Here is an 11,359-nt window from a genome sequence, read left to right on the forward strand (position 1 = left end):
AGTAAGGGTACCCTTTATGCGAGCAATTATATATTTAAATTTATCACATAAAATGAAATATTATAAATATAAAAATAAAAATTCCCGAAGACAGGACCAACTAGTTTAATTTCCTATGGCAATCCTCCAGCTCCATCATCAGACCTTGGTTACCATCTAGTAGCAAAGTACTCGTCAAGACGAATCATACAATTCAAAACCCGATAGCGTTGTATTATTTAATAACCAAGTTCTTATGGCAATCCTCCAGCTCCATCATCAGACCTTGGTTACCATCTAGTAGCAAAGTACTCGTCAAGACGAATCATACGATTCAAAACCCGATGGCGTTGTATTATTTAATAACCAAGTTCTTATGGCAATCTTCCAGCTCCATCATCAGACCCTGGTTACCACCTAGTACCAAAGTACTCGTCAGATCGGATCAAACTCGATGGGGCTGTATCGTTTAACTACTGCATTCCTATAGCCACCTCCTGGTTCCATCATTAGATCAGCTCCATTTTAAATATATTGCATTGTTGAAAATTTCAGCTCATTCGGATATCGGAATGTGGATCAATTTTGCAAGATTTTATTATAGACAAACATCGGGACAGGACAAAATTGAAGTGGCAGTGGGCAGGGCACATAGTTCGACGGCCGTTGGGGCAGTAAAGTCCTCGAATAGCGACCACGTACAGAAACACGCAGTGTTGGTAGGCCCCCCACAAGATGGACCGACGATCTGGTCAAGATTGCCGGAATACGTTGGATGAGGGCAGCGTAGGACAGATCGTCGTGGAAATCTTTGGGGGAGGCCTTTGTCCAGCAGTGGACGTCTTACGGCTGATGATGATGATCGGGACAGATGAAACTAATTAAAACTTGTTAAAATCGGCAACTTTTTTGTTGCTAGTTGTGATATCAGACGAAATACGAGAGGTTAGGAATTACTGGTCACTAATACAAATAGGTTTTAACAATCATATAGGTAACGTTTTGAAAAAATACTTACGTTGAGAAAAATTGATAAGATACTAATCAATCCTTATATAATATGTCGCAGGTATATTGTCAAATTAGTGATATTACAATTTCAATAGTGATATTATAATTTACCGGTGACACGGTGTAATGTCACAGGTACACTATAGTGATATTGTAGAGCAATGATATATTGAAAATTTTACTGGTCGTTGGTTTATGAGGCCATCTCTGATTGGTCTGTTTCTTGCATTTATTGTATAGTAATTAAGAAACAAATTTAGTTGACCTTTGACCCGAGCACGAGCCGAGCATAGCGTGCCGCGGCAGCGGCTGGCCTTTGTCAGAAGCGAATCGGCCCTTGTTCAGTATTATTTTAACTATAATTTCAGATGGAAAACTGTATATACGCCCCAATGTTTCCTATTATTGTTTTGCAAATTGTGTGAGAAATAAAATTGAACAATCAGAACGCTCGACGTCTCACACTGCTAACTTCATTCGTAATATACCTATATGCATTATAATATCACTATATATATATATATATATATATATATATTATATAATATATCACCCGAAGACACATATGATACAAATAAGTAATTTCCATAACAATTTAATTTACAAATAGAAAGGTCAAAACAATTAGAAACTGATTAGAATAAATAAAAACAATTGAATAATTTTATTTTGATTGGGTATGAATCATCCTTTAGGCTTTTTTGCTAATATAAATTAATTGAACAAGATAAAAGAAAAGACGCCACCCCAACAAAATGCGGTAATTAAATTCCTTGTATCGAAACACTAAAGTATAAAAACCGCGCTTGTACTATGCAGCTATATGTATCTATAAATGCACAAGAAATTAAACATATTGAATAAAAAGGAAGAGTCTTTATTCATGAATCAAATCGCTATTGACCGAATGCAAATAAATACCCTGTTATCTGGTGTTTGATCAGTGTTCCCGGCAAGACCGTGGGTCGCTCGCTCCTAATCAAAAAATTGAACTTTCAATAAAGGGAATCATTAATTCTGCTTAGGGAGCACGGCCGTAAGATCCTAACGAACTCCGCAAGAATCCTCGGATGTTTTTGTCGGATAATTATGTGAAACGTTTGACGGGGGAAAAGTTTTTATAAGACTATATTTGGGGAAAATGTATTTGGAGCCGGAAACGTGAAATAACTTTTATAAACGTGCATTTATTATTCTAATTCAGATAAAGAGAAACTCCTTGCTGATATCTCTTACGTATTTTATACTATCTGACCCGGCACACATTGCCATATAAATTATTATTTTTAGTGTTTCACCGTTTTTTCTCAGAGTTACTTACTTAAAGCCAACTACCACGACCACGAAAAGGTCTTTTCATTTTTCGGATTAATATAATATAGCATAAGGACATTCACAAAAAATGTGGCACTCTATGTGTAAGAAAAATTTTAAAATCGTTTCAGTAGAGTCAGAGATTAAAAAAGTATTAATATTATATTTTAATATAATATTAATACTTTTTTAAGGATTATTTTTAAAGCTTTCATTGCTACGTTTTGATTTTGTTGCTAATAGTTCCGTAGTTTCTGTTGTTCTGTGACGCTATAATCGTATCTACTGCTATAAAAATAAATACTTTTTTACTTAGCCCAGATTCTTTTATTGATTTTTCATCATTATAATAATAATAATCAACATGACAACACAACACCTTTACATCAATCTATAATATTAATATGCGACGATGTGACGTCATTGACGTGAGGTGCAGGAATTATGTAACCGGGTTTCTATAATGACACTACAACGAGTACTACTCCTAACACACGCTGTACATACAGTTACTTCCTCTGCTATGATGACCATATAAATAACTTTATTTATTAATTTTATGGAAAATGAGGACAAAGGAGCATACGGGTCGCATGATGGTATGTAATTACCGCAGCCCATACCCTCTTGTAACATCAGAGGATTAGCAAAAGCGTTGGCGACCTTGTTGATCAAGATCTATAACTTATAACCATTTAAAAGCAGTAAAATAACATAATACATGAAGTCCTAAAACTGGAAAAAATACAAAAAAAAAATATTTGAGAAAATAATCAAAAGCTTCTGTCACTAGATGAACATGCGAATATAGCACCTTCTTTAATATAACAGATTCCAAATCTTACCCGCTAGGTGTGTGTCTGCATTACCGGCAAGAGGTTAAGAAATCCCGCACTGTAATGATTTCCCTCTCTGAGAAAGCACATTGATACGTGACGGGCGAGGATCGAGAACCGAGGGCTCCGTGGTGAGAGTCAACGGTTCAACCTATTGCGTTACAGACACTTATATTTTTTTTTTATGGAATAGGAGGACAAACGAGCGTACGGGTCACCTGTTGTTAAGTGATCACCGCCGCCCACAATCTCTTGCAACACCAGAGGAATCACAGGAGCGTTGCCGGCCTTTAAGGAAGGTGTACGCGCTTTTTTTACCCATGTCGTATCGTCCCTGAAACACCGCACAAGGAAGCTCATTCCACAGCTTTGTAGTACGTGGAAGAAAGCTCCTTGAAAACAGCACTGTGGAGGACCGCCACACATCCAGATGCTGAGGATGATATCCTAACTTGTGGCGTGTCGTGCGAAGGTGGAATTCGCCGGCAGGAATCAGGTTAAACAGCACTTCAGAACACTCCCCGTGATAAATGCGGTAGAAGACACACAATGAAGCGACGTCTCTACGCAACGCCAAGTGATCCAGGCGTTCACAGAGCACTGGGTCCCCGACAATTTGAGCTGATCTGCGTTGCACGCGGTCAAATGGATCGAGCTGATACTGGGGTGCGCCAGACCAGAGATGACAGCAATATTCCATGTGTGGCCGGACCTGCGCTTTGTAGAGCGCTAGTATGTGGGCCGGCTTGAAGTATTGCCGTGCTCTATTAATGACGCCCAGTTTCTTTGAAGCCAATTTGGCTTTGCCTTCCAGATGACCACGAAATTGGTAATCGCTCGAGATTTCAAGACCCAGTATTCCGATACTAGGCGAGGCTTTGAGGGAAGTGTTGTCGAAGAGCGGTGATACGACAAATGGGGTTTTTTTAGTGGTAAACGCGCAAACTTGAGTCTTCTGGGGGTTAAATTGGACAAGGTTCAATTTTCCCCATTCCGCGACCTTCTCAAGAGAGGACTCGATAGAAGACACGAGTTTCTCCCGGCACTGGTCGACGATTTCCCGAGAGAGACCTGCATGGCCCGTGTATATGGCATCACCAGTGCTGTCGTCTGCATAGCAATGAATGTTGGAGGTGTCCATCATATCATTGATATGCAGAAGACACAGCGTGGGAGACAGCACACAGCCTTGGGGCACTCCAGAATTCACGGGCTTCGGGTTCGAGCAATATCCGTCGACAACGACCTGTATGCTACGCCCAGTGAGGAAGATAGAGGTCCACTTGCACAAGTTCTCGGGAAGCCCAAATGATGGAAGTTTGGAGAGGAGCGCCTTGTGCCATACACGATCAAAGGCCTTCGGTATATCTAGGCTAACTGCCAGGCCTTCCCCCTTGCTTTCAATAGCCGACCATGGCGAAACCCGTATTGTCGGTCGTTGATCAACTGGTGACCCTCTAGGTATACCAAGAGCTGGCGGCTAATTATGCTCTCTATGATTTTGGAGAGCAGGGAGGTAATAGCAATAGGCCTGTAGTTTGCCGGATCCGAACTGTCTCTTTTTTTTGGATCGGATGGACAAGGGCAGACTTCCATGAGTCAGGGACTACGCCTTTAGAATAATAAATTATTATGTGTGTTAAAAACAAAACACTTAATATAAATTTATAATAAAACATTATGTTGCTTGCACGATTAAACCGTTTACAAAATATATAGTACAACGTGACCTAATTTTAACATCGCACAAAAATCAAAGAATAAAAAGGTTAACAATGAGAACAGATAAATGGCCGCAACAAAGTCGCGTTTCACCGGATATTGATCCGTTATTTTTCTCAGAAGCTATTAGAGTAATGCAGGCAATCCCCCGACATCGCCCGACCGGCGAGAATTAATGATGTCCCTTATTGGAAGTACAATTTTTTGATTCTATCCATCCCCCAACCGTACAAAGACTAATTTCGCAGACGCGTACAAATTATATTTATACATGAATTATACGTTGGTGTCTTTAACATTATTGAAACTGGATTAATTTGTAGCTTCTATATGCTCCCAACCTCTTGTTAATTCTCGAGCAAAATTTGAATTACAGCTATTCAGTAGTTTTTGCGTTTTGCCCCGTCTTACATAAATACAAACAGACAAAAATGATGTTTACAACTTCTTGAAAACAAGTAGAGAAGATACAGCAAGTATTCTTAAAAAAATATTATACAGTTTTTATTTTGTTATGATATTTATTATTATTATTTATAATACTAGGTGCTGCCTGTGACGTCGTCCGCGTGGACGCTATTTACTATACTGCATGACAATATGGAGCCTTAATAAAATATACATTCATGAATGAAATGAAAAAATTGGGTACAGCTAGTTTCTTTGCTGAATATCAGAACTCAATATAAAATATCAAAAGTTTTAAAAAATGTAATTTTCATGTTTTCAGTGAAAATTATCCACAATAATTATTTCAATTACAAAATTTTTAATTTTTAACTTTTGCTTGGAAAATTTATTAATAAAACTATTTGAATTAAATCGCTATCCAATGATCTAATATCGCAGATCCAATAGGTGAGCTAGTTAAGATCCTTATTGAATTCGTAGTCACTTTTGAACAGCGAGCGGTCGTGAAGTATCTATTAATTTTTACTTGTTCTTTGTTACCCTCAGGCGACGTTAACCAACAAAGCCTTGTTTACACGGCTTACATAAAAATATCTCGATTGCTTGCCTTATTGAATTTCAAAGTTTCATAGTTAATAGACCAAGTTGTAAGTAATTCCCCTTCCAAGCTCTTATGCACTAAGAGTAATGTTATACGTAGAAAAATAGCCGCATTTTGGAGGTACCTTTACTGTACCGACCTAGAAACTACAATGAAAAAATTTTGCTCCCTTATTCTCTAAGCTCAATACAAATCCATGGAAGTCTCTAGAAAAGCGCATATTATAACCAATCCATTTAGACATACGAGGGCACAACAATTTTCAACCAACTGAAAATTCTTAGGATTGTTCAAATACCTATAAATGAAATCTAAAAGTTCTAAATCATCGACTTCATTCAAAAATCACTTTTTTCCAGCTGTCGCGTTTTTCAGCAAAATGGTAAGTTTTATCAATTAATTAGCTCAGACAAAAATTATACATGAGATAATTGTCTATAAATAATGTCGGAATAGTATTTTTAAAAGATACTTTTTTGTTTTCGTTTTCGAAATATAATAATTCAAAAAGTTGAATTGTAACAGACTTACATCTTGATCACCGCGGCCCATCTTGTAAAACCAATGAAGACATGAGAAAGTGGCCAACCTTTATAAAACGTCACCTAAACGTACAATTGAATTTGGAAACCGAAAACAAATTGGTACTTATTATTGCAAAAAAATACATTTTTAGTTTATCTTCAATTAGATTATTTCATTATTTTAATTTATCTTCATTAGATTTATTTATCATATCTGAGAATTTTCAAAGTGATAGAGACGTGCGGTACACTCTGGCATAAAAAATCGAGCAGATTGCCGTCACTGTAAATGAAAATTGCCGCGGACGTGGGCTGCTTAATTTATATGGCAAAACAACGTTTGCACTATCAGCACTTGTACATTTATCATAATATTATATACTATGCCTCTTTTACCACTATTCAATAAAAATATATGTTTAAAATTGAATATAAAACTTTGAATTAAGTTTGTTTCGTAACGCCCTACTTGCTACATAGTTACGAATTAAGTCAATCAAACGCTTAATTCGGTTGCAATACCTGCGGGACGGCCGGTTACGTGCGCGTTCATTGTATTATGCTGGTAATTGGTCAAAGGTTGCCCTTCACTTAATGTCAGCTTTATAGAGCCAATACAAGCGTTTGTGTTGGAGTCAATCTCTACCTTGGATGATATCAAATTGAGTACTGAATGTAGAGAATACTAGCATCGTAAAGTCGTTCATTTGATTCTTATTGAGAACAATAAGCAATTAGTTTGTAATTATCTGGGCAGCGTATGTATGCTGCCCAGATAATAGACATAGAAGAGCTCGATGGACAGATGGCCGTTGGAGCTGTAGAGACCTCGAATGTTGTTCAGGTACCAGAAGACGTAGTGTTGATGGGCCTCCCGTAAGATGGATCGATGATATAGGCAAGATCGCCGGAATAGGTTGGGTGAGGGCAGTGCGGGACCGATCCTCGTAGAGATCTTTGGGGAGGCCTTTTTCCAGCAGTGGATGTCTTCCGGCTGATATGATGTTGATGATTATTAAATATTTTATCAAAAAGATTGTAATTCTAGTTGTATTTTTATGACGAGCAATAGTCCTATTGACCCCTTAACAGGTCTGAGCATTAATTTACAATTCAAAGAGAGTAAAATACAGTTTATTATAATTATATCGTAGCATCAGACAAGGAAGTATCGATGTTTTTTTTTATTTGTGTGAGGCTCCTATGTCCAGGATAAAAGTTAGGTACCGTGAAGTAGGCTTTGACCAGATCGTCGGTCCATCTTGTGGGGAGCCTACCAACATTGCGGCTTCCGGGACGTGATCGCCATTTGAAGAATTTACTGCCCAACGCGAATCTGTCCGTCGAACTTTGCCCTGACCAATGCCACTTCAGTTTCGCAATCATCTGGGCTATGTCGATTACAGAGTAGTTTTAGTAGAGAAAAATTAAATAGCTTCTCAATTATCTCTCACATTACTTTATTTATACAACTCAAAACCTTTTACAAAATTTAAAAAGCATCAAATAAGCAATGTGTCGTTTTATGAATATTTCTTCAGTAGTGTATGTTTTGCAGAACGATGCGACATCGCAAGAACTTAAGTCGCCCTATATTTGAATTAGCGAGGGAGCCCGTTTCCTCCACTATCTTTCTTGGCTTTAATCGCGTTAATTACCGAGCACGTTGCTAATCGAACTGCAGATCCCTTTTAGAGTTGATTAGCTTCCAGCAATTATCTGCACTTTTACGTAAATAAATATTATACGTAGATTTTTGCATTTCCCTTTTAAATTACAATTAACAAAAGACGGTCAATATTTTTGCCGTCGCCAGATTTCCTATCTTAGATCCTATTACCTTTACCACAGTCCGTGGCGTTTTATTATATAGAGCCATTCATTGACATTAATCATTACTCCATCTTTTATATAACTGTCAAAAACAAAATACCATTCCATCCTTATTTTACTACTTACGCTGTGTGTATACAAGAGACTATTGTAATCCTGTTAAAACACACGAAATATAAATGTTTGAGACGATATCCCAATCTTTCTTTTGTTGATCTACTTCACATTTCAAACACCACAATAGTTGGAACCGTCGACTCTCATCACAATGCTCTTATCGATTCTCCGGCCACCAATATGTTTTGGGTTTTCAAATTCATAACGTTAATTAGATACTTTACAAGGTCTACAACGCGCTTGTGATTCCTCTGCTGTTACAGGAGAGTATTGGCTGTGGTGATCCATTTGTATGCTCGTTTGTACTCAAAATCTCTATCTCAAAAAACAACCATACAAAATGCCTTTATAGATTATATTGTGTCCAGGTCCCAATACAGGTCCACTTCATGTGAGATGGTAGAAATGTATAGACAGCTAGCTCACAAAAAATGGTGTAATGTTTTTTTTATTTATTTTGGTCAAAAAAGAGTAATTATGTAATCTGAATTGATTTCCCGAGTATAAATAAAGTACTTTTAACGTTTTACATAAATTTTATATAAAAATCTTTTTAAATGCTAGCAAAAAGCAGAAACAGCTAGAAATCGCATGTCCATTTCAATCAATCTCGTTTGCTTGCAATTAGTGACACTGCATCCAGCTATTTAAAGTTCTACATTAAAAGTTCGCAGGACTATTCTGGATAGAGATCAATTTACATATTATAAATGAAATTTACGTACGTTCTGTAAAATAATAATAGATTTTTACTAAACAATGTTTTTAAGAAAGATACTTCTTTTTTTTCACTCATTCTTCAAAGGCGAACTATACAGTAAAGGTTCTATAGCTAAAAAACATGTAAACTCCTCGAAGATTTAATGGAATTGTCTAGAATATCTTTAAAGTTGTCGCTTGCAACTTATGTGTTACATTACAATTATTGTAATTACTGGGTGTTTGTTTAATATATAGGTAAGTTGCAAATAAATATGGTTGTTGTTTTATATAGATTTCTTTAGGAAAACCTGTGTATTAGCCGTTAGTTAATAAATGTTGTAAATTATCTAGCAATTTGTTTACTAAATCAGGAATTATGTTACTTAGTGTTCTTGTACGTAGATGTATTCAGACAGACAGACTGAGGAAAACGACAGGGCCATTAAAAAAAAACATTTAATTTATTTCTAGATAATGGTGAACTTTGGCTGTGACTTTATTAAAGCCATAAATATGAAAGCCAACGGAAATGTGTAATCAAATTTAATTAGTTAGAAATGAAACAAAATATTTATTTCCGAATGATTTTATAATATGTAGTAATAATAACAACTTTTACATTACTGATTATTAAAATGGATAAAAGATATTATCCTTAAGAGATAGACATATGCAATCGCGGACATTTCTGTAGACCTATTAAGATACACAATTACACCATACATTATTTTGTAATATCTCAAAATCTGTTATATCTCTTTTGTTAAATTTCCGAGAAGACTTATTTTTTTCTGACACTAACATTAATATCGTTAATGTAAACAAAAACTTAACAAATTATATACTAAAATGTTCCTATCGAGATATCGAGTACCGCGCTATCCAGTGATGAAAATAACATGAAAATCGGTGCAGTAGTTTTTGAGTTTATCGCGAACAGGCAGACAGATAGACGTGGCGGAGGACTGTGTTTTATTATATTATGTAGTGATAGTGATAAGATTTCTATGTATCGACTCATCACGATATCACTGGAACAATAAGGCGTATAGACTTAAAATTTTGTAGGAATATTCCTTCCGCCGAGAAGAGGTGAGCTAAGAACGGATTTTACGAAATTATACTCGCAAGAGTATAGTACTTATTTTATAATATTAATAGTACTTTTAGTTTATAAATATACAACGACTAGTCATTTCCAGCACAGCATTATATTAGTATAAAAGCGAATTACGAAATATACGATCCGAACAATAATATATTTGAAATGTTACGAAGTATACTAGAATAACTCTTCATATTAAAGCATGTACACAAACAGACGGACGTACAGTTGAGTGTTGACGAGCAGTTTTCTGTCCGCGGTTTTCTAATCCGGGACCAAATTTATTTCACATTTTCGCTCACTCGCTACGCTATTTTATTTACGTGTCCAACTTTTCACTGAAGTAAATTGATTTTACTACAATAATAAAAATGAAATCTTGATTACAGTTCACATTTACATCAAAGTAACTTATAAATACACATAATATAATACATTTTATACACTATCTTATTTATTTATTTCATAAAACAGAAGAAAAAATAAATTAATAAGCAAAAATTTGCTGGTTTACGCCATAATTACAATAACGCTCAGTTTCTTCGTAGCTAATTTGCCTTTGCCCTCCAGATGATCGCGGAATTGGCAATCGCTCGAGATTTCGAGACCTAGTTTTCCGATACTAGGCGAGGCTTTAAGAGAAGTGTTATCGAAGAGCGGTTTTACGAAAAATTGTTTTTTTTTATGGCAAACGCACAAACTTGAGTCTTTTGGGAATCTTTGAACCTTGTTCAATTTACCCCATTCCTCAAGAGAGGACTTGATAGAAGACACAAGTTTCTTCCGACACTGGTCGACGATTTCCCGAGTGAGACCTGCATGGCCCGTGCATATGGCATCACCAGTGCTGTCGTCTGCATAGCAATGTATGTTGGAGGTGTCCAACATATCACTGATATGTAGAAGAAACAGTGTGGGAGATAGCACACAGCCTTGAGGCATTCCAGCGTTCACGTGTCTCGGGTTCGAGCAATAACCGTCGACAACGACCTGTATGCTCTCGGGAAGCCCAAATGATGTTAGTTTTGCCATGCAAGATCATAGGCCTAAATCCAGCCTAACTGCCAGGAATTCCCTCTTGCTTTCGATAGCCGCCGCCCATGGTGTTAGGTATACCAGAAGATCGCCTGCCTACCGACCATGGGGAAAGATCAACTGGTGACCCTCTATATACCAAGAGCTGGCGATAATTTTTATACAGTAT

At 36.6% G+C, this 11,359-nt stretch overlaps 1 protein-coding gene across 1 annotated transcript in view; it reads right to left on the reverse strand.

Annotated features, from left to right (window-relative positions):
* Positions 1-11,359, reverse strand: part of LOC126977510 (uncharacterized) — a 210,417-nt gene that overhangs the window by 82,507 nt on the left and 116,551 nt on the right. The window lies entirely within an intron of this gene.

The sequence above is a fragment of the Leptidea sinapis genome, chromosome 45 (genome assembly GCF_905404315.1).
Source record: "Leptidea sinapis chromosome 45, ilLepSina1.1, whole genome shotgun sequence".
NCBI lineage: Eukaryota > Metazoa > Arthropoda > Insecta > Lepidoptera > Pieridae > Leptidea > Leptidea sinapis.